A 24,655-nucleotide genomic window follows, 5' to 3' on the forward strand; every position below is an offset into this window, starting at 1 on the left:
ATAAATTCCTATAAATCCCTGTGTTTCTCTATAATATTCCTCAGAAGTCAAAAAGTCCCATCACTGGTGTGCCGATTTTAGAAAAGGACAACAAGCTACTTGTGTGATTCTTGGGGGCCACCTGGTGCACTTTAGATACTGCTCACTTTGTGCCTTTAATTGGTATAAATGAAAAAGACACTGGAGAAAAGTGTTTCATGCTTTACAAACCCACCCAACGCGATGCCCTCAGACTCACCTGGCTCAGTGTCTCAAATTGGTGCTCCTTTGTGCCAGATCTGCCCACGTCATGACTTAAAGTTACACGACTTCTTATGTAGCCTTGATCATCTGAAACAGACAAAGATATTGATTTCAATATTGCTGCTCAACACTGTAATTGACTTTGTTAGAAAACATCGGGACCAATTAAAAAGAGGAGCTAACACACAACATTTGGCAGAGGACTTTGGAAATGTGTTTCTATCCATGTTGAACAACGTTATTAGGATGGAAATAAGGCTTGTCTGGAATTTAAAAATGTCTTACTTTTTGTCAAACTTTTGCAGTATTTGAAGTTGTGGGTGGGTTTGCACAAAGTGAAATCACCAAAGTTGTAGCGCTCAAAAAAGTTTCTTTCACATAGAAAATGTGCAGTTTATACGAGGTGAACGAGAACTCACATGAAATCCCAATAGATTCACTTGAACCAAGTTGTTGGAAGTGTCAGTAGGGTAACATAATGCCACCGTGTGTGTGAGTGTGCACTAAAGCACAGCAAGTTGAACATTCTCTCCACCCAACTGCTTCTGAATAAGCCAATCAAATGAAATACTGGAAACATGTTTCCACCTCCCAAGTACAAAATGACGTAATCTTTGCTCAGCGTTGGAAATGTTTTTGAATGCTGGCTGCAGTTTACCCATGTGTTTATTTTTAAACTATGGAATCCTGGCTTGTTTCTTTTTTTTTTTCCTTGCAACTGCCATTTGTTCAAGAGAAAGAACTTAAACCAGTAATGGCCCAGTAGTGCTTTTTAACGGGGACTGGTGCATCTTTGGTACTCTTACATACAGGACATATGTGTAGCTCATGCTTCTCAAAGTAGTGCTAACTCTGCTAAGCCTTCACAGCACCGTACAGCATGTATAGGGTTACCGAGCAAGCCGTCCGCTGCCAAAAGCCTTATCCTTCGGGATTAAGTGATGTGCAGTATTAAGAGTTTTATCTGTTTCTGTTTAAATACACCTTGACCACGAGGTGAGATTCAATAATGTGGCTGAGCACTCTCAAAGAGTGCTTTAATACTTAAATCTGCAAAAATTACCAAGGCATTTGTAGAACAAATAAGCTCAAAGTTTTAATGATTAAAAAAAGAACAAATAAAAGATGGCTCTGGAGTGTTTAATTTTGCAATGCTGACGGGAGAGACGCACCGTAGAATGGAACCCCGCAAACCTACTAATTAATTTTTTCCATCATTCTATCCAGAACAGATGACAAATGATTTCATGAGAATTTTGCAGGAAATGTCGAAAAAGAAAATGAGGACACAAATATTTAATTAGGAATTTTCCTCATAGCGGAGCAAGGATATATAATCAAAGTTCATCCCGAGTTACTGGCGTTTGAGAGGGATCTGTAAAATTCAACTAGGGAGCTGTAAAATGCAATCTGTCCATCATGCACATGTATCTCATTATGTCCTTTTCATCAAAGTGAATGGACTTAGATGGAATGTTGACAGATAAACTCTCATTTTATCACTGTTCAGCTGCTTGATATTTCAGTTTCTCAACATTAAATATATGATTTGTGTATGTTGAGAAAAGTGAACCGATCATCTCTGTGTTAAGTCAAAACAACAAATGCTTTTATGTTGGAAACAATTATCAACATATTTGCCTATATGTTACGGACCAACCCATTAAGTAAATCACCATGTTTTGTGTACTGTTAATTGGCAATGATGTCCTGCTCTTGGAAAACGGAGTAGCTGGAGAAAAACCCACACAGACAGGGGAAGAACATCCAAACTCTACACAGGAAGGCCGGATTCGAACCCTGGACCTTTATATAATAATAATAATAATAATAATAATGCCTTTATTAGTCCCACAATGGGGAAATTCGAGATTCAAACCCAGGCCTCCTGGGGAGACTGGGTCCTGAACGCGGCGCCTTAGACCACTCGGCCATCCTGGCAGCCACGAGATTCGAACCCAGGCCTCCTGGGGAGACTGGGTCCGGGACGCGGCGCCTTAGACCACTCGGCCATCGTGGCGGATGTGCTGACCAGTCGGTCACTGTACCGCCAAAAGGAAACAAATATGTAAACTTTGGAAGTGTACTGTTGGAAGGCCAGTCTCGTACTTTGATGGCATAGTCTTGCAACACATCTGGCGTGTTGCTGCAGAATGTGGCTTGGCATTGTCTTGCTGAAATAAGCAGGGATGTCCCTGGAAAAGACGTTGCTTGGATGGCAACATATGTTGCTCCAAAACCTTTTTGTCCCCTTCAGCATTAATGGTGCCTTCACAGATGTGCACGCTACTAAATAACAATGCGGTGGATGCTTTTTCACTTTGGCCCAACGACGCAACAACGTCCATGGTTCACGAAATCAATTTGAAATGTGGGCTCATTAGAACCCGGGAAAACTTAACCACCTTGCATCAGTCCATCTCTGGTGAGCGGTGGCCCAGAGAAGCTGGCAGTGTTTCTCGGTCTTGTTGATATAAGGCTTCCATTTTTCATGGTAGATTTTTAAGATACTTTTGGAGACGTCGTAATGAAGTTCATTAAATGAACTATGTTTTTTTAAGTGTTCTTTAGTCCACGTGCTAATATCCTTTACAATGATGCCGGTATTTAAATTTCAAATTTTCTTAATAATAATATGTTATATGTGGCCTCGCTAGTCTCAACGCGATATTCGGATTCATATTTCATTTGTGGAAAATCCAAAATCCTTCTCAGGGGACGGCCATTTTACCGTTTGCTGTCGACTGAAAATGACATCACAGCTGCTCAGGGAACGACCAATCACTGCTCACGATTTATGAGTTAGGTCATGTGACGTTCACAAGGTGATAAAAACTATAACGTTTAATGAATTCAAATTTGGAGAAGGGTTAAGGGCTTCTGTCAATGTCAGTCAGCGGGAACGCGGAAGATGAGGCAGTTTTGAGAGAAAAGCAAAGCGCCTAATAATTAAATCTATAAATAAATGACTTGTGAACTATTAAATTGTTAACGATCTTGATCATCGACGAAGTCGTGGTTAGTCGACTAATCTTGGCAGCCCTAATCTAAACCATGTAACTTTTTTTACCCTGTCCCCTAAGAATCAGAATTGAGAATTTTATGGGCTCCAGAATCTGAACCGATTATGTTTATGTGCGTAGTGTGCATTAGCAACCATCTCGAGTCCGATAACAGTTGACTAGTTCATCTAGACTAGACATGCTTAATAACATCATTCATCCAACCATTCTTTTCATGACAACTAATTTGCGACAAAGTGGTTGTTGGGTGCAAAGACGATGAAAGCAGCTGCCAAAACAACAAGGGGCTTTTTTTTTTTTTTTGCCACTGACACTTTCCTTGCAAAGTTAATTCAGGCAGAACAGAGCTGAGTGAAAGGCTCGAAGGCGTGCCAAACCCAAAGGCACACACGTTCGCCTTCTGCTGTGACTTGAACTGGACTATTGTGCGACTTTTGAGGCATACAAGACAAGTCTGCCTTTTAGCTGCAACCACGGCGTTGAATCTGAACCCTCCCTCCTTCCTTCTTCCCCTTCAACCTCTGCTCTTCTCAATGGATTTCCTACAGGCCATCTGCTCAGGGGCCAAGGGACCCCGACGCTCCTCGAGACACCCTGTGACCTGGCATTCTTCTCCCCCTACCCTTGAAAAACTCCCACGTAAGCTTCATGTTTAGTCTGGCACTGTGTGTTGGGTCTGCAGTTGGGGATTCGGGCTCCACTTCAACACGGTACAAACAGTTGGTTTAGGAAGTGAATTTTCCTTAAACAAAGCCACAGTGCAACTGGAAAAGCAACACACCGATTCAAATCGGACCGTTTTTTTGTCATTGAATCTAACCTTGAAGATAAGTGGAGCAGGAAGCTTGCGACACAGAAGCTTGGCAAGTAAGGCATTCCCTCCATTCCAGAGCGCCACCCATGCAATATCGTGCAGTTTTCAAAATTGCCAATACCCCAGTACTTTGCTAGCTATACCTGATTGGGCTCCAAGAAAGATCACAAAAGCAGAACATTTATAATATTGTGTAGGGCTGAATCAATCCATTGAGTAATTTGAGTATCTGGAGGCATTTTTGTACAATGTCAGGAAGAAGAAGTCAACCCGGTGAGAAGGACAATTTTTATGAAAAAAACAAAAAACAAAACGTACTTTACCAAATAATATATGGACAGTAACGCCTCGGTGTAATGGCTGACATTACTCATCTTCCAGGTTGCGTTTGATATTGCCGTCACAAACTGTCAACAACACAACATTGTCCCGAAGTAACATTTAAATCGCTAATTAAAGGTGCAAAAAGAAAAAGAAAGGAAAACAACTTCATTAAGCTGACACAGTGTTAAGCAGGGGCATCAGAGTTAGCGGCGGGCAGCGTTCAAGTGCCCAATATAGTCGGGTTACTTTTCAAAGGCAGTTCAATGAACGGAAATGATTGCACACTTTGATGGTGACAGCCTGACGCAATTGTCGTCCCTACAGATGACTTTTTAACAAACCTGGCTTACTCATGTGTGGCGACAAAATCGCTACTGTGGTTCTGACGTCACTTTGTCTCAAAGAAGATATTTGTTAAAATCTCACTAATGTTTCTAGAGAGGAAAATAGTGTGCTGCTGTGCAAATTAAAATTTTAACATTAAAATGTTATCTAAAATTTAAAAAACAGTTGGTTGTTAATGATTAAGTGGAAATGTGTTTTTTTTCTCCTGTGTTTATAATTGTTCATTAACCAAGCAAATTATTTTTTTATCCAAACACCTGAATATATTCACTAGAATTTGAAGACCAAAACATTTGATAGTTGCAGCCCTAAAAACATGAAATTGATGATAATGAAGCAACTGACGGCGTGAATAACTTAAGTACTCACATGAGCAAACAACGAGCAAAGATGCTGTGAACTCGAAACAATGAGGTCATTTGCTATTACTAGTGACTGTTTACACAGTTGCGCAGCTTTCTTCCTGTCAAATCACAGACTGCGAGACCCGCCTCTTAGTACTTTCTCTCAAGTGTGCTTATGAAGGAGCGGAGTGCTTTCCAGCTTTCAGACACGGCAAACTTGTGCAAAACAACGGCATTCATTCGTTTTGTACAAAATTCATCCAGATGTGATCATGAAACAAGGCGCCAATGAGCAGGCCGTCCCCGTCAGTTTTTTCTTTTTGTAATTTGAACCCCATCATGATGACAACTGCCATTGTATGAATCACTCACTGAAAAGTCGACAATACTGTGTGGTGGATGCAGTCGGACCAATCACAAGTGCTTGTCAAGCTTCTTTAGGTTAAAATCTGGCTTGACAACCTCGGCATGAGGAACACTACAAGTCATAAAGTTTCAGGGCCTTTCATTATATTTGCGTACAAGAAAACAATGAAAGCTTTGCATCTGTACAAGAAAACACAAGGTGGCGTTCTGATAACTGTTTGGACTCAGTGCAATAATTCACACATGCAAAAAAACCCTGCGAATATCAACAAGAGGATTCCACAAAGGCAACCGGACCACCCCGGCCACCTTTTAATCCACGACAAACAAAAGGGAGCGGGAGATACTATAACAAGAGCCCATAAGATGCCTTACCTCTGCTGCACCGACCTTTAATCTAAAAGCTCTTTGAAGAGATTGCAAAGACGAACTCTCGCTGCTGTTCTGTCACCTTAAAGTGGATTCTCCCCATGAAGGCTTGTTGAGTCTTAAGGCAACAGACACACGCTGCGTTTGACTCACACACAACCACACACGCACACGGGAAGACACGTGGAAACTCCCTCCCCGCTCTGAGGAATTGGCGAATCACAATCCTCCTGGGGTAACCCTGGGTAACGGAACACAGGCAAAGAAAGCAGCAGAACAGCGAGGGAAAACTTCTCAACAGAAGCACTTTCTCAGTCAGAGAAGGAAGAATTTTCTTTATAGCTTCCATCAATTAAGAGCCTCCACTCCTGCCAGTTGTTTTTCCTACATGGTATAGAAGCCCTGCTTTTCCGTTGGCTTGGATTGGAGGAGGATGCATGACTGGCTACAGCCAAGGCAATTTTCCATAGCCGTCTGAGACGACTGGGCGAGACAAGCAGGCGTGGAGTGGCTATAGCGTTGCCTTACAGGCACTGGGGAGGGCGCAATGACTGGAGCCCTTGTCTGATCCGAAATCGCACAATAAGCCCACTAGGAGGCCAAGGTGGCCAGCTACATGGCAGACGGAGTCTGTGTGTGGTTAGTCAACACTGACAGGAAACAAAGTCTGCAACACGACAAGTTTCTTGTTTCTTGGGGCTAAAACAGCAAGTTGTCCCCAAGAAAAAAAAAAGACTCCGAACATTCCCTGTTAGTGGAATTCGGGAGATGCTTTTGAAATGTTGTGACTAAGCCGTCCCCTGGTGGAGACGCACTCAAGACCACCGGTGGTTTAAAACTCCACGCACGCCTCCATTTGTCTATGGCTCGCATTACTGTGGTCACATAATTGAGTTCGGCCACAGCAGAGCACAGCACAGGACCAGCGGGGGAGTGATGGTTTCTTAGCGAGTGCAAGACTGTTTGCTACAGCAGCTATCAACACTCTCGCAAGAGTCGGCTGGGTGAATCTACAGTTCAGCTCATTATGTGATGTCACACAGTTTGTTGCATTTTGTCGAAATAACTGGGGAGTGGGGGGGGGGGCCATACAGACTGCTATTTGTCGATTTGTAAACAGATTATATTGGAGAGGAATACAAAAAGTGACAATGGCTGCATTAAAAAAATGCCTGATCTGAATAAAAATGCTTTCTGTACACACCCAATTCGTAATATTCCAAACGAGAGGGGTAGTTTACGTCTATTGATAATCCGTTCGGCGCACATGAAAACATTTCTTCCGAAATGTCGGAACAAACCGTCATTATTGTGCACGCGTATGACGTCAGTACACACCTTATTGCCAGAAGTTCGTAGAAGCAGAGTCAGGGAATTATGGCATGCGCAAGACTGAACTGGTACATTTGCAGCTACATGAGGAAATATTAACGCAACGGAACAGCGCAAACGGGAAAAATATGTGAATAAAGTAGACACTGAAGTCACTTGAACTTCTTCTTCTACAAGAACTATTTCCAGTATCAATTGGTCAATCTGCGCATGTCCAAATAATTTATTCCGATGGAAAGTACGATGCATGAAAAAGCAAGTTTTAATCCGCTAAATATTTTTGTGTCCATGAGTATATCCGAGCATAATTTTAATCCGAATTTTGATTGGATTAAATGAGTTTTGTCCATTAGCCGGTGTGAGAATGGAACTTTGAAAGACTTTTTTGGTTTCTGTATAGTCAGATTGTATCGTGTCAGATCAAGAATTACAAGAAATATGCGTCCTTTACCATTCCAAAACCAGGCTAGATGAGTAGTACATATTGGTGGCATTTTCGATCAAGTCTGAGGGGAATCCTGAGATCCGATGACACATTATCCTTACTTTAAATTAATCTTTTTCGAAACACCTTTACAAAGTCATATCCAAACGACGCTGTATGAGCAGCTGTGCAATAGGCATCTATCAGCCTGCTGCCTGACATGACAACATGAGGTCCAGCAGGACTCATCGGAGCTAAACAACATTGTTCGCCATACAATAGACGATGCAGAGGAGTCTGGTCTGCTCTCAAAGCCTTTTGTCTGCTCAAAGGTTAGTGAACAACACACTTGGTGGGAGTAGGATGCATGAAAAGAGACAGAAAGAAGGCAAAGAGCACCACGGTGATGCATATTCATACCGAGCAGGTGCTCAAGCCAGTCTGTTTAGCCAAATGTTGAGACCCTTGATTAAATCCAATTACAAAATTCTGCCAAGACAAATAAAAAAACTTTCAAAAGCTTGTTCCAGACCATGAATGATTGTGACTCATCTTCTATTTTTTACCTCGTGGAAAGACCTTTAGCTGGTAACCAGACAGGCATATTTTGCAGATGCCATTGAGATACAGGGAATTAGCTATCATATCATTTTTATGAGACTACCTGAAATTTGAAATTAATAGTCTGCCAATAAGGAAAACATTCCCCTGTATCCTGATAACCTAGGGATATCAAACTCATTTTTGTGGACAGGCCACATCGTAGTTATGGTTTCCCTCACAGGGTCGTCATGAATACGAACCTATATAAATGTACCTTATCACATACACACAACAAATTGATGAAAAGCCAGTTTTGAACTCAGCAGACAGTAAGTAATTGTTGTTTGTTCAACTTTTTTTCAATTATTTTAAAAGGGAAGGATTGGTACCAAATAAAATGGAAATATCTCATATCTCAATGTTAATAGAGAAGAAAATGATGGACATGATTTGTCCTTTGTGGGCCACATAAAACAAGTTTGCGGGCCAGATCTGGCCCCCGGGCCTTGAGTTTAACACCAGTGTGATAACCTATGCTAGAAAATTACGACGCTAATTAGCTAAGTCAAACTTAGCAAAACAAGTCATGTCTGCAGTTTATCTGCTAGATTAACGTGTTAAACAGTTACAGCTCGTAAAAATCCGGGCCAATTTTAAATTATGCCACATTTAGCCACAGATTACTTTCAATAATCCCTGTTTAATGAAAACAAAATCCCACTGGGGGCGGGCGGTGATGCTCGTGGGACCTGGCCTGACAAATGGAGGACAGTTTGGGGCAGAAGTATGGGAATTCATTCAGCATGCTAATACTACCTCGAAACAATTTAGCTATGATCTGCCGAGCGGGACTGCAGTCAGATATACTTTGTAAAAGACGCATGAGTATGGAGGCCCATAAATTGATCCTGATTAGTCTTGTTTGCAAAGACAAGTAGTCTGATACACCCACAAATAAGGACTCAAATCTCTGGAGTGTCCAGATGCTTCAATGAACGATAAGAGTGTCATAAAGAATGGAGGGTTAAGAACTGATGGGATTCCCTTATGAACAGTTTGCTTTGAACCGGGGTCGGAGGTCGAGCTTTTTGGTCCGTTGGGTGAAACCCGCTTATTGTTTTGTTTCTTTTCACCAATCGAGCTCCGCGATATATCAAAATAATTCTGTTTCTCAAAATGCATTGGTTAGTGTGTAGTAGTCAGTGTTCCATTGCAAAACATCACTTTGTTTATATCAAGAGAGATCATAGGATTTACTAAAGTGACAGTTGTTCAAATGTAAAGAGGATAAAAATGCTGCAAGCTGTGGTGATGCTTTGTTTAGAGACTAATTGGCTTCAGGGGCAGCGCATCCAGCTACAGACTCACGGGTTTGTGCATGCATTTAACAAGCATAACCTGTTTGCAGGGGCAGAGGGATGTATAGGTTACACTAGAAAAAGGATGCAGAGCAATGTCTCAGATTCCCGTAAGGCATTGAGTTCAAATCGGCTAATTTAACAAGTTTATTGGCCAGCAGAAGGTCAGTTTGAAGGTTAAATACACAGAGCAGTCTTGAATTTGCTCCAAACTTACACAGCACACTTTTCAGTCTGGCAGGCTATAGAGCATATTTTAATGCAATTAAACATCTGTGCATGAATATAATGCTATCAACACACGGTGCCAGCGTGATAATTCTACTTTATAGGCTTAATGACAAAAACATTTGAGTCAAATAATGCTGATGTGAATACTGGTAAGATGTCACACATTCAGTCTTTGAAAGAAATCCATATTGGAGGAAAACAATTAGAAAAATCGATCTTGAGTTTGAAAATAAATCAGTAATTACCAATCCCAACGCTAGGTTTTGAACCACGTTTATTTTTTTTTATAGTGTGAAATACATAAACAATAAAACATTATTAACATTATAATAAAACATTTTGCACTGCGCTGTAAGTTATTAACACCCAAAAACCTATTTTTGAATCATTTAAAACATGAGAAAAGAGCTCACAAATGCATCCTGCTGTATTTTCGTACAATTCCGCCATCAAAGATGAGCAGCACATCTCAACCCAGTGGTTTCACGCCATTGCCACATTGTCTACTCAAGAGTGGAACCAAAGCAAGAGCATGCTGGCTGCTTTGAAGACGATAGGGAGAAAATCCTACGAATGACGGATGTGGTTAAAGAAATATGGTGCGTGATATGCCGTGCCTATGAAATCTCCGGAAGATAAGAAACCCTGAGGCAGAATGGAAAACATGCACACATGAGCTTTGTGGCATACAGTGGATATACAACTACTCATTGATAAAGCTTTAAAAAAAAAAAGTAACTTCAGTTCAGATGGAGCAACATGAAAAGAAGATTAGCTACAATACAATAACAAAACCATTTCATTATCCACAATGTTGTGACTTTATTCCGTTCATGCGGCACATTAAAGTGTGACTCCGCAGGAATTGGCTGAGGCTGCACTTTGTGAGGATCATCTATTACACTGAAGTGTGAGCTAGGGGCGATTAATATCATTCACTTACTCATTAGCAAAGCCACTATAGTGCTCTGCGGTGAGACCGACTCGGAATTCCCTCAGGAAGATCCATCAAAGATCATTGACCAGTGCATCATAATGAGACTCGGATGCTGGAGGTCCAACACTGTCACCACAGGTCTCATAGCAACAATGGAAGCGCGGGGATTAGGGAGAGGGGCGCGGGCATAAATGGTAATCAATGTTCACAAACATGAATAAAACAGTCACCGTCACACAAACACTGAGGCATGGCTAAGCGGTTTAAGCAATGCATAAAGCTTGGTTGACTGCATTATGCTCCATAAATTTAATGTAGTCCACTGGTGGGCTGACATATTCGCAAGACAATGGGAAAAAACTGAAAGGCAAAACTGACTGCTTAGTGGAAACATGGCAACACACGGGCCTGAATTCATGGACAGCACCAATCATTTAAAGAGTCCCAGAGAGATAGTAACAAGCTAAAAGCAGGTTTTTTTTTTCTTTTTAAACAGCCAAAGTGACACGTGGCTGGTGCATACCGCAGCATCTGGGCTAGTAGGCCAAACCCTTTGTGGCTTTGTCCCAAAACACACAAACACACCTGCTATGCTAGCAGAAATCACACTTGCAAGAGCTCCATCTGCATTCAGGCACCTAGAGGCTATATAAAATGCGTTTTTTTTTTTGGGGGGGGGGGCTCATCCATCATACGCGTTCCAGACATACATTAATCCCTCTCTGCATTGTTGAAGAAGTGTGACGCCAGCAGGAGTTTGTCATTGTCTTAACACACAAAGGTCCCCAAAAGCATCTTTCCTTGCAGCCCAGTTTAACCTCGATCCAAAAATGCAACTGTGCAACATTTGTCACTAAATGATTTCAGGAAAATACTGAATTGCTTTTTTTTCCTGACGGTGATTGCGATTCAATTTATGATTTTCTGTTTTCCCTAATTGAGTGCAATATTTACAATATAGAGTAAGAGTAACAAATGTGTCAGAAACTTGCATCATACCATCAGAACATTAAAAGCTTTCACTCAAAAATCCTCCGATGTGTAAGGGCGGCAATCCTTTCACATTTTATTTTTATTTTTTTTTACAAGGTTCAATAAATCCAGAACTACTGCTTGCTTTCATATGTAATAACATATGTAAACATCTATTTTATATTTTAACCAAAGATGTTCTGAGTTTTACATGTTCATTACAAAAGAATGTAAGATCATATGTAAATTGTTTTTCATATTTTAGTCATAGACTAACTTGCTTCAAATAATCCCTTTACATTAAAAGTACCGAGCATGATATAAGTGTAAAAATTAAAATGGGAGTAACAAGTTGTTTAAATGTGAGAAGTCATTATTTTCTGCTAAAGGGGGCAGATAGAATCTTTGAGCAGTTTTTTTTTAATTCAAATTTTGCATTTTCATGTAAACATAAGTCCACGTTTATACTTTTATGTCATGAAATAAAAATGACACGCAAATACATAAACAATATAAACATTTAAAATAGTAACTAGTATACACTTTTTACCTTCTAAACGCCTCATCCTGGATGTAACTGTTTCGGTTTTGGTGGAGCATGCTTACTATGTCCCGGTGCCATCATGATTTGATTCTGATAAGCGAGCGTTGCAGGAGAGGAAAGTGACGGTGTTTATGTGTGAGATTATAGTTGATGCAACACATACTGGGTCAGTCAGGAGTGCTAGGGGGAGAAAAAAAATTAAGCTTTGGCGATCACATGAATTTTCTGGAATCACAATTTGGATCAAAAACTATAACTAGTTCAGTCCTAGTGGAGGGAATGGAGGATCACTGGCACGTGACGTGGAAATCAAAGACTAGAGAGCGCGAGACATACGTTGATCTTGCAATGGTGCTTCTGTTATGGCTTATAATAAAGGCCAATGTACAGATTAAAGCCAGTCCAAATACAGACTGGATTAATCTCCCGAGGGCCTGATTTAGGCCACAGGAAAATGAGCCGGAAAAACAAAGCCATGAAAATCAGAAGCTGAGGAACGTCAGCACAGGAAACTGGCAGGTCGGCGTGATTGTTGCAAGCTCAGCGCTTTCATCAGTCACACGTGCCAAAGTCTTAAACAGTGACAGTGAAAGCCAAGATGACGTTGGGAGGCTATTACGGGTGGTGAAATAGACTGACACTGCCTGCTTGCTTTGCTCATCATGGTCAAGGTCATAATAGCAAAGGAGCTGTTACTCACTGGCCTTTAGGGGCTATTACTGCACTCGCGGGTCTAAATAAGTTTTCTGTCAAGTGACTGCACTGACCTCATCAAAGATTTTGAGATAAACGGCAACGTCAAAACCGGTGTCGAAATTAATCCATTAAACAGAATTAGAATGCCCTCGATTGTCATTGTACTCAGTGTACAACAAGATTGAAGAGCTCCTCTTGGTGAAATATAACAAATTATTTAATAAAATATATAAATTAAATTAATTTTCAAACTAATCAACACCTTTTTTAATCATTGTTAAGTAATTGTTAAGAGACAAAAAAAAAAAAAATATTCAAACCCTCTGATTTCAGCCTCACAATGGAAATCATTCTGATTTCTGTAGTTCTTCATTTATATAACTTTTGAAGTAGTTGCACAGAAGTGAGCCAACTTATTTTGGTGCCTTCCTCAACTTTTGAACAATTGATAGCGGAAAATAGTGTTCTTCTTGGGGAATCTCGAGGTGTTCCCAACCCAGCCGGGAGACATAGTCTCTCCAGCGTGTCCTCGGTCCCTCCTCGCAGTGGGACATGCCCGGAACACCTCACCAGGGAGACGTCCAGGTGGCATTCTGACAAGTTGCCCGAGCCACCTCACCTGGCTCCTCTTAATGCGGAGGAGCAGCGGCTCAACTCTGAGCCCCTCCCGGATGACCGAGCGTCACACCTCTTTCATGTGGAAAACATTTATTGGCGTCCTTCAATATTTTAGCCAAAATGCAAAGGTTTAAGACCTGTCATATGGTTAGACGCCACATTTCTTTTGTTTTTAATAACATTTTAAATAGATCTCTTCTGCAGGCCTGCCATTCTTATGTGAGACAACTCCACATGGAGCCGGAGTACTACGTCTATTGTATGGTACTTAAGTATACAAGTATCAATATTTTGAGCATACCCCTCGTAGAAAATGTGGTAAGCAGCAGGTTGCCATCAAGCAATACAGCACCACGGTCTGGACTGCTACATAAATATCCATCAGATCAGACAGCATCTTGGAATCAAGCATGTGTGTTTCCCCACAGCAATTGTCGATCAAAGGTTGATGAAGGCCAAAGCAATGAAGGCTTTGCTTAAATCATCACTCCCGTTATCAAGGTTGGCTTTATTGCACCTTCCAGATGAGGTTGACGTAAAATACACGCCATGATTTATCAAGACTGTCAATAGGACGTTTACAACTCGGATAAGGCAGAAATGTGAGAAGCCTGGCATTCTGGAGAAGCAACAACTGGCGAGACAGCTGCTTATGAGATACGCAGACACACTAATTTTATTCCACTTTGGGCCACCATGGACGTCTGAGTCAACATGTTGCAGTAGGTCTGAATAAAAGACCTTGCCTAAGTTGACTCATCTCTACAAAAGAGGGACTCATTGTTTTATCTGCTTTGGTTGAATTCATGGCCAAAAGGAATGTACTGGAGGTTGTTTGATAAAATATGGATAGCTTTCAATTTACAGAGATGAAACAAAGGCTGTGCTGAGATTTGGGAAATGAAATGCCACGTTAGTGGTTTAAACTAGCTCGGTAAAGAATGTGTGCCAGTGTTAACATGTAGGGTCGATTAATCCGTCTTTCCGACAAGAGGAAACAGATTTGAATTTCAACAATTTACAGCTCAGTCTGAAAGCAGTCAAAATGGCCGGAGTTAAGATTAAGGTTCACTGCGGGAATTATCACGAGTAATTAGCTGGGAGCCGCTCTCAACTCTAATCCGGAGCAGGTGTTCCACAAAGCGGCGTTGTGTTTAACCAGCAGCGTTGAAATAAACAAAGCAACAAAGGCCGCAATCTTCTCACCAAAACCAGTTTTTTGACTTATGCGAGTGCCTTTACATGAAGAGATAACGTTTTGCAATCATATTTACTCACTTTGGCGGGGCTTTGCCACAGAGGATTGTGGTCAATACTTGGTGATGTCACAGCAACAAGCTTTTTCGCGCATGACACGTCTCAGCAAAGAACCAGAAAGTTAGCCGTATGTGCGACACTTTTACAAATGACACTAAATGATATGCCAAAATTGTTCAAATCAGAACCAGAATATCAATAAGATTCTTGGTCATGATGCGGTCATCATCTGCACTAGAGAGGCAAAAAAAACAACTAAGATGGAGTCTAAAACAACACCTTCATTATTGACCACGCTTTTATTCTTAAATCAGTAAAATAAATTCCAGAAGCGATTGAATTATAGGTTGCGGGGCAGATGTGGCAGCTTGGTTATGTCCCATAGGACGCTGTTGGTGGGATTGGACAGGCAGATGCGCTACCAGCAGGGGTCATGAGAGGTCAAGCTGTTCCATTATGAGAGGACAAGGGTGGTATTTATTCACAGCCTTCCCCTCCTAATAAGGGGGAGGGCTTAGAAGGCAAAAAGGATGGATACTTAACCCTTGAGGCGAACGGCTGATTACAAACCATCCTCTGTTCTTCTCATCTGCTCGTGGACATGCAGAACAGGCAGAGATTCTAGGATGTCTTCATGCTTGAAAACGTGCAAGGCAGAAAGTTGCTGGATAAAGTCAGACATTCGCACATTATCTGACTCCACAATGATCATGACAGACAACAGAAATTGAAACAGGGGGAGACTGCATCAAATTGGTTGTGATGAACCCCTGCATTAAAGACAAGATCTCAAGTTCTGGTATTTTTCATGCCGTGTATGTGTTTTGGCCCTGGTCCCCCAGTGGCAGGCCAAAAAAATATTTTATGGCTTACCAGGAGTCACAGAGTAAAGCATGTTGGTGAAAAAGATCAGAAAGAAGAAGGGATGCCTTCCAGATGGTTGAAATATATATATATTCTTTTAAGGATTTTTTTTTTTTTTTAAACTTAACATTTTAAGACATCCTTTTCACCCTGTCCACACTGAATAATGCCACTTGGACAACACGACAAACAAAATTTAGAGTGCTCAAAACTAAAACATACTTTATCAAACTTCCAGTGGGAAACTAGAACGCTCATCTGTAAGCGAGTATATGCATCGGAAAAAGGGAAAATCCAGCGAGAGCAATGATACGCACAGGCCATTAATATAACATGACTGCATAAGTACAGCTTTCACTCGGGTCCTTGAACCATAACAACCGTCTCAGCTGACAGGAAAACCCAGATCTTGGCACGTCTCTACATTGTTATTATTAGTTGAAGACTAATGTGGACGTGTGCGCCCTAAAACGTTGTTATTAGTGCACAGGAAGGCGACCACAAGTTTCCAAGTGGAGGTGAGGCGCAGACCACAGGGCTTGCTGCTGGATCCTCGCAGTAGCATCCAAAAAAGAAAATGGCAATAAACTCAAAAGAAAATATCACTTATTAGAATAATTTTTTCGAGTTAAGGTCTCTGTCAGACAGAGGCAAAGAGCTGAGGCTCCATCAATCCCCAAAACAACAAAATATAAGTGAAAATAAGATCATGACTTCTTGATTGTATTGTCTAGGAAGATGAATGACAATAACCTTCATTGCACGCTTGCGGGTCAACCAGACAGATATTTGTCAAGAGTCGATGGATCACACACATCATTTATCCAGAAATTATTTCGCTTTTATTTAACTGTAGCTATCATTTAACTCTTTTATCTGTCACACGTGATTTAGACGGACAGACATAGAGAAATACTGGGTGGGGTTTGCCCATATGTGACATTTATTGGATTTTTTTTTTCCACAATGTGTAAAGAGTACAATTGTGATTTACTTTTTTTTTTTTTTTTTTTCAAAATCTGACCCAGGCCACATTAATATGTAGCTGACTGAAATACCATCTTTAAATTGATTTTTTTGAAAAAGTTAATACATTGCAATATATTGGTATGAGAAGCCTCAGAACAGAACACAATACAGATTTGCACAGTTCACGCGAAAAAAAAAAATGGCCTGATGTGAAGGTGTTAGTGACGAACTGTCTGAATATTTTTTTTTTTTTCATGGTTGGGTTCTAGTCGGATTTGGAAGCATTGCGGAGTGTGCAACAGCGGCCATTACTTGCGTAAACACTGCCCAGCATGATGTTGTGTTTTATGTGTGCGTGTCACGTCAGATGCATTCCATTCACATAAACAGGCAAAAACAAAAATTCTTGTGGACAAGTACATAAAAAGATCTGTTTAAAAAAAGTGAAGTGAGCATCGTACCCCGCAGAGTAAATGCAGCTTAAGTGCTAGCTTTTTGGTTCCTTCCTAGAGATGCACACGTTTGCTCTGCCGCTAGAGAGGCAGGTAGTGCTCTGTGACCAGGCTGCGTTCTCGCCCTGAGGGCCTAATGCATCAAGGGCTACCATGGAAGCATGCCTTGTTGTTTTTTTGTTTTTTTAAAATCACGCTATTTTTATTCTGAGTGACTCCCCATGATTTTCAAGGTTTGCATTGTTTAGTCTGCCGAGAAGCTAGCGCGCAGGCTTTAAAGGTTTTTGCTTGTGTTTATTTCGGTGATTAACTGTCTAGGTCCGAAAATGATAAGTGGCCGAATTTTTGGTGCATCTCTTCAGTCTGTCTGTCTCTAATTTGCAGTAATCCTTGACATGCCGTGCAGATGGAGGAGTGCCAAAACAGCCAATGACATTTTCATACCATGAATAGCAGATAAGATTGTGATGGTGACACCTCCTACATCCATGGCTGCTTTTCTTCATGGTTGTTACGTGAACTGCACGTTGCTCTGTGGTGTGTATTGTGTGTATGAACTAAAAAAAAAAAAAGAAAAAATCAACTTCCTAGTGTTCATTTCCTAATCACTTATTTCAAAACACATTATTATAAATTTGGGACTTTTTGAAATGTGAAATTTGGTTCATGTTTGACAATAGAACATTATCGGCATATTCACTGACTTTATACTACCTTATTTCTTTTTCTTTTTTTTGTTCAAAGTGTTAATGTCGGCAGACACTGGCGTGAGGTCATTTCCTTCTCCGAGAGATGGAACGCTTCACGAGTGAGCCACAGCAGCCCTTATTCATCCACACTGAGTGATTTCCCCAAATACACACATCCACCGGTTCTCTTTGCACATCCCTTGTAGTTATGAGTCATGTCTTCCATTCTTACCACACAGAGTCAGTCTAAACTGCAGACACTTTGAAACATCTGGAAAAGCCACCAAATATGTTTCCATCCTCTACCTCCGGACTTCCATACTAAACAGACAAATGGACAAATTGACGATCTGATTGAATTAATGTAAATTATCCCCGCAAACGACACCAAATGAGTTGTGCTCGGAAAGAAGCGACAGGACGAGAACAGACTAAACAAAGCGGTTCGCTCCCCGGACCGCACGTCCTTTAATAACATTAGCACAGAGCTGCAGACAAATTAGAAGTCAACTTCTCCAATGACCGTTGAATGTCAAGTGCCATAAATAGCCTGTAGCGTCGCCTGCAAACACAGCATACATGCATGTGTGTTTGCCATTTACAATAGCAATAACGAGCTCAAGGAACGCTACAAACACACAACAGAAGCAAACTGAACGATGAATTTCATCAGGTAGTGTTTTCTTTAGCCGCGCAGGTGCAGTGAGCAAGTGAGGGAGATGGATCTCCCGCGCTCCCTTGGGCAAACGGAGCACACCTTTACTTGAAACAGCTCTTATGCAAGAGCAGAAGAGAGATAGTGTTTTGGCACTGCCAGCGGCATAGTGGCGCACTGGATGTTTGTGTGAGATAAGAAAGCTGGTGTAGTGTTTGGGCATCATGTTAGGCAGCAGTGAGAAGCCTACGCGTAGCCTGAAAGAGAATTTCATCAGTGCCGCAATGCAATTCAAAAAACAAATGAATCCTCAGAGGAATTGCTTTCATTATTGCATCACATTTTTCATGCATTTAGTGCAGCTGTCATGAGGAAAACGGTCCCATCCCCTTGGTATAAGGCAAGGTGCCCATGTGATGTATACTGCAGCCTTTTTCTCCCTGGTGACTGCAAACAGATGACAGATGAGTGTTCTTATCGTAGCGTTCTTTGCAATGAGCTAACATCCTCTTCCGTCTGACAGCTGAGGCCTGACAGCCAAACAAGGCCCGATGATTGTATCGCTCCAGGAAACACGATCTTTGGTTACATTCACCTCTTTTTTTTTTTTTTTAGGAAAGAGAGTTAATTGAGCATGTTCAGAGAGTCAATATGGGATAGCCAGGGACCAGAATGTGTTGACACTGGCCGGGTGCCAAACGACTGAACCAACATGACAAAGCTTGGGGAGTGAGAAATCAAGAAAAGAGATTATCTGGCTTGGATATCAAGCCACCTCCTGCTCAAGTGGAGAGTGGGCGGGACTGAGAGGGGTGTATTAATGAGGCTCCTCAACACAAAACTGAAACAACGGCTGCCAAAGGCTCTCCGAAGAACTTTGGATTCGTCAAAATGAGAACATGATGTCTTGTGATGTTAACTGAAGCGTGCTCGTGAACAGGTACAAGTACAACTGATCACTTATGATCTCAGAGCTCACCACTAACTAATAACAGATTTGAAAAAAAAAAAACTTGACTAATTACTGTATAATTCTGTGGTCATATTATACAATTCATCCTTTTCCATTTCTTTGTAAACAATTAATGACGTATGAATGCCAACTGAGCCATGTGTAGGAGGACATTCATTAAGGAAATTGTACAATCTGGTAGGCGGTAATCAAGACAAAGATTATCCAGCCAGACCGGAGGTCTGCGCGTTACACAGCAACATCAGACAGTAAATTGTTTGTTGTTAGCCTTTTGGCTCCGCCAAAGCCAAACTCAACAACAATGAGAAAACAAATCCTTAGCACGCAACTTAATCTGGGTACACACCTAAACTGAATGGTTTCATGTGCGCCAAGTGCCCCACCCCTCCACATATGAAGAGTTTACAGTCATTTTGCAAATAACCCGATAATATGGAAATATTAACGGCTTGCCCACAGTGAAAACAAAAATAATCTCGCAAGATGCAATGTATTGGCTGACTTTCATACAACAAGTGGCGGGTGGGTCAATTTTACTGCTCACTTCACTATCACCCTCCGACCCATCCAGAGTTAGTGCGCCATGCACATTGTCAGCTGTCAAACTACCGCATCTGCTATGACCCTGAAAAGGGATAGGCTGCATAGAAAATAGATGGATGGATCATAAATGGCCAAACCATAATTCATACTGAGAGGTTATGTAAATACTCCGACTGAGGTGAATGTGTGACATAACAGATAAAACGCACACTTTCTAGTTTTTATCTTCAAGATGGAAACTCAATCTATCCATCTCCACCCAAGCGAAGAGCAGGTGGGACATGGTGGAGTAAATGTGAATTTGCACCATCCATCATGGAGGAATAATACAAGACACACGGCGCCAAGTGAAACACTCGGCGAGCACTTTGGCCGTCGCACCAGCTGTGTTTGCCTTTCCAATATGGATCGTAAGTGACACCTAATGGCGACTGGACCAAAGTAAGTAGGGATCAATCATGATTTTTATTGTCACCGTGATCGACCTGTGAGCCGGATTTAAGCCACTGAGCCAGTGCATGGAAGGACATTTACGTGTAAACAAGATTACTGCTTTAGCATACAGAATGTGCAAACATGTTGGATAGGAAAAGCAATCAGAAACACAAATGTGCTTCACAATAAGACACTTCGAAAATGTTCGCCATCAATTTCAATATATGTGTGTCAATGCACCAGGATTTCTTACTGCAGTTGTAAATTTCCATAAATCATAGCCTTAATTGTTTCTTCGTGTGCACAGATTTTCTTGTAACCGACATTAGATCTCTTAAGTATGTTTTCTTCAGACCCCCCCCCCCCCCCCATCAAGAGAAAGCCCTCTTGACTTGCTGGCAGATTTATCTCTGGAGGGGGAAGAAAAGAAACTTAAAGCATATAATAGCACCAAGACATGAGCACTAAAAAATAAATAAATAAATAAAAATTAAAAAAAAAAAAAACACTAAACTTAAACTGGTCACACTATTAGGTACAGACATGCACAATCAAACTGATGCAATTAAGAGCAATAGAAAATGCTTTCATAACGATAATAATGCAAATTTAACCGACACTCAGATTTGATCAAATAATCAAGTATGTTTAATTTTAGCTACAGTTGGTCGTAGTGTTTTACTGCATTGCATTATAATGAGGCGTTTCTGTTGTCTATTTTGGGAAACTTATTAAGAACAGGACGCAGTGCAGTTCTTCACTCTTGCAAACTACAACCAAAATAATTACGCGTTAAATTCAACCGCCATTACAGCGTCAATCACCACTGATTATCATTTAAAAAATGAAATTTGATTTGTGATATCAATCTTGCAATTGATCAAATCAGAGGATTCAAGTGTACCAAATATGATGTTATAGATGGCGAGTCACTGCAAAAAGCTGCCTCCGACCTATTTTTTTTCCCACCTACATCAACTCCAATCATCCACCTGGAACCTTTTAATCCTGCACTCTGTGACAAATGGTTAAAGCCGCCGTCCTCTTTCAGTCTTCATTTTCTTTGCACAGCTTACAGACCGACCTTTTTTTTTTTTTTTTTTTTGCCGGTGACCCTGAAGGTGTGCTTTAATCTCCCCCAAAGGCTTGAGGCTGTTAACAGAGCACGACTTGGCACACCTTGTCCTGTTGGATCAGACCTTGCCACGCCGCTGAGCTCGGACAGAAGGTTTCTGTTTGTGCGGCAGCAGATACCCAAAGTGTGGCTTAACTGAGTAAATCCTCTCAAAGTGGACACATGCGTCCACAAACTCAGCTGCAAGAGAAACTTTTAAATAAAGTTTCAAGTCACTGAATTATGCATTGAGTAAAATATGAAGCCTATTTCCTTACTGCCACTAAAAACCATGACAGTACTATCAGGGTTGTGTGCAAACTCAGGTCAAAGCCAGTTCATGTGTCTTTTAGGTGACCTTCACTTGCTAAATGACAAGTCTTGAGCCAAGATGCTGTCAGCAGCAGCCTCTAGTTAAGCTTCTTTTTATAGCAACCTCTCCAGATGCTGCTACATGAACACAAGACAAATAGAATCCAAACCACAGCAGCAGAAAATAGAAACACACGAGTCACCATCACACCGGCCTCACTCGACCGGCTACACGGCAAAACGAACCTGGAAGCCATAAAAGGACAATGAATTGTAGAATTTAAATCAAATGAATTCATGTTAAATCAGTCTGGAAGATTTGTGCACCACCTCCACCTTAAAGGACACCATGTGACAAGCGAGCACAGATGTTAGCCATGCCTGATAAGTCACATGCACACCTTGCCATATATGGAGAAAAATGCAGAAGGGAGAAGACAAGAAACATTGGTGACTACAGAATTAACGGTGGTTCAAACTTCCAAATAGGCTGCAGAAGAGTTGAAACGACCCCCCCCCCAAAAAAAAAAAAAAATCATGCTGGCCACACAGACCATGAAAAGAGAAAAAAAAAAAGTGATTTTCCATCATCTATTAACCGGCACCACCATGCATAATTCACACAAAATGAACTGACATCAACAACAAGAGTGATGTGCATGAGGGAAGTTCATGTGGTAATGATGTCACTGTTCAAATGTCTGTGACCACCCACGAAGAAAGATGGCTGACATTACGTCCCTCTTTTTTTTTTTGTCACGAGTCAACATTTGACAACAGACCTCCTCCCCCTGCCACAAAAAGAGAACAACCAGAAGCATCACGTGCTTTCCACTAGAAGGAAATTACGGGTCACACTCAATCGCCGTCACAAGGAAAAATGAAATAATACAAACATCATGTTTCGTGTGGTGGAAAACATTTCCTCACCTCAAAAATGTGAACCACATAGACAAAAATAAGAATGTGGTGCCACAACTTCTGACCGACCATGTTTAGTTTCCACAGTTAAAACTGGGAGCACGAACATACACGCAAGAAATACAACAATTATGGAAGTCGATTACAATTTCTTTATGGTCAATTAACTAGGCAGAACCAATGAGGCGGCTTTCTCCGAACCGACATTGTTTAGCATCTTACTCAGCGCGAGTGTCGGCTCCGTTCAATTCCAGTGCAAATGAGGTAAACACGAAACAGTTCTTCCCACAACTTCAATGCCTCATAAACCGATCACTAATGATGCTAATTAGGACATAAATATCCCAATAGAGAGAATCAGCACACAATACTGGATGGCGTCCAAGCAGAATCTTTCAAGCGATTACTCGCAACCATTAGCCAGTGCTTTTATTTTTACATGGTCATGCGTGGGTTAAAATGTAGAACCGTCACAGTTGAGGGTTGCCAAGGCGAAAAGGGGCCTAAATGCCAGAAGGCAGCCCTTCCTGGCTCTATTTGCTCTGGTCAGGCCCCTCACTTCAGGGGGGAGGAGCCCTTTTGTTGGCTCTGTATGAGCCTCGAGAGCTTTTTGCAAGCAGCACACAGCCAAACAACAATAGAGACCAACTAAATGACATTCTAATGCAACTAGTGGTCATGTCCTGTGATTGAGTGCAAGGGCCAATGCGCCCATAAATCAGAGTGACATTACTATGAGCTAAATGTTCACGAGCTCCTGAGCTAATATTTGAATGGGATAACCTCCCATATACACATTATATCCACCTATTCATTTTCTTTCATGCTCGTCTTTGTTTTTGTCACGGGTGAGCTGCAGCCTTGCATTGCTGAGTTTGGTGAGAGGCGGTGTACACCCTGGAGTGGTTTGCAGTCACTCGCAGGGCACATACTGTATAAATAAATAACCATTTTAAACATATACTTATATGGAATGAGTATTTTCGAGTTTACTTTTTAATAGGGTGTGCCACGCAAGCACGGAAGATTCAAATCTCAAATTTAGGACCCGTGATGCAGATATACAAAACCACTAGACCACCATGCTGCATTACACACTACATGTACTTTTATTTATGAACCTTTTTTTAAAATTACTTTTTTTTTTTTTTTTTGCAAAATAACAAGCATATTTCACTGACTCCATAGTGGAAGAACGGACACAGTTAACGCGAGTATAAATAAAAATTTGTTTTAGCGGCGTCAACGCTGCAAACTCAGCTTGCGCTGAAACACTTGTTGGTCAAACATGGTTCATCAGAATGTTTTGTCGAGCAAGGCAGAGGTTCTAATTTTGAATAAAACACCCACTAACGTTGGATAACACTTTCAAAATAGTTAATCTGAGACGATATGTTCATTAAATGACAGCGAACAAAGCGCGCGTGATCGTAAAGTAAGTAGCAGACTCACCGTTTAGTGTTTCCTCCGTTCAAACATACTGTAAACCTCCAAAGAGCGTCTAAATATAAACTTGTTCTGTGTCAAAGTAACAAAAACAGCGTGTTAGCTCGGTACGTTACTTCCACGGGTCGTGTTGCTTCCAGACACGACAGAGAGCGCGGAGACCCAGCCGACTCCTCCCAGACATTATGGGGGGAAAACTCCTCCTCTAATCCGACAGCGTGAAGTGGGGGCAAGGCCCAGCTACTGACTTGTTACCTACTTTTTCATATTCACGAAAACACGAGTGAATGTATTCACGAATTCATTGTGTTTAAATTGATATTAATGACTAAGTCCACCACTTATGTTACACAGCACTCGTGAAAACAGCAGCCTCAATAATAAATACAAGCATTATTTTCCTGCTGTGTCAAATTACAATTTTGAAAATGAATTATGTTTTGGTTTTTGGTTTAATATGTACAGTATGTTAGTAGAGTAGTAATGGTAGTGGGGCAGTCTAAAACAGGATGTCAAACTCAAGGCCCGGGGGCCAGATCTGG

General features: G+C 41.3%; 2 protein-coding genes across 3 annotated transcripts in view; both read right to left on the reverse strand.

Moving 5' to 3' along the window:
- Nucleotides 1–24,171, reverse strand: part of tiam2a (TIAM Rac1 associated GEF 2a) — a 68,996-nt gene extending 44,825 nt beyond the window's left edge. The window contains exons 1-2 of one of the 2 annotated variants that reach the window (XM_088319389.1): nt 24,120–24,171; nt 239–330 (exon numbers count right to left, since the gene is read on the reverse strand). The gene's annotated coding sequence lies outside the window, so the exon portion shown is untranslated. The remainder of the gene's footprint in view (nt 1–238; nt 331–24,119) is intronic. The other variant, XM_088319384.1, reaches the window with a different exon arrangement.
- Nucleotides 239–24,655, reverse strand: part of scaf8 (SR-related CTD-associated factor 8) — a 70,568-nt gene continuing 46,151 nt past the window's right edge. The window contains exon 21 of the mRNA XM_088319405.1: nt 239–330. The gene's annotated coding sequence lies outside the window, so the exon portion shown is untranslated. The remainder of the gene's footprint in view (nt 331–24,655) is intronic.

This window comes from Idiotropiscis lumnitzeri, chromosome 1, assembly GCF_059441095.1.
Source record: "Idiotropiscis lumnitzeri isolate Australia: NSW breed Sydney's pygmy pipehorse chromosome 1, RoL_Ilum_1.0, whole genome shotgun sequence".
In the NCBI taxonomy this organism is placed as follows: domain Eukaryota; kingdom Metazoa; phylum Chordata; class Actinopteri; order Syngnathiformes; family Syngnathidae; genus Idiotropiscis; species Idiotropiscis lumnitzeri.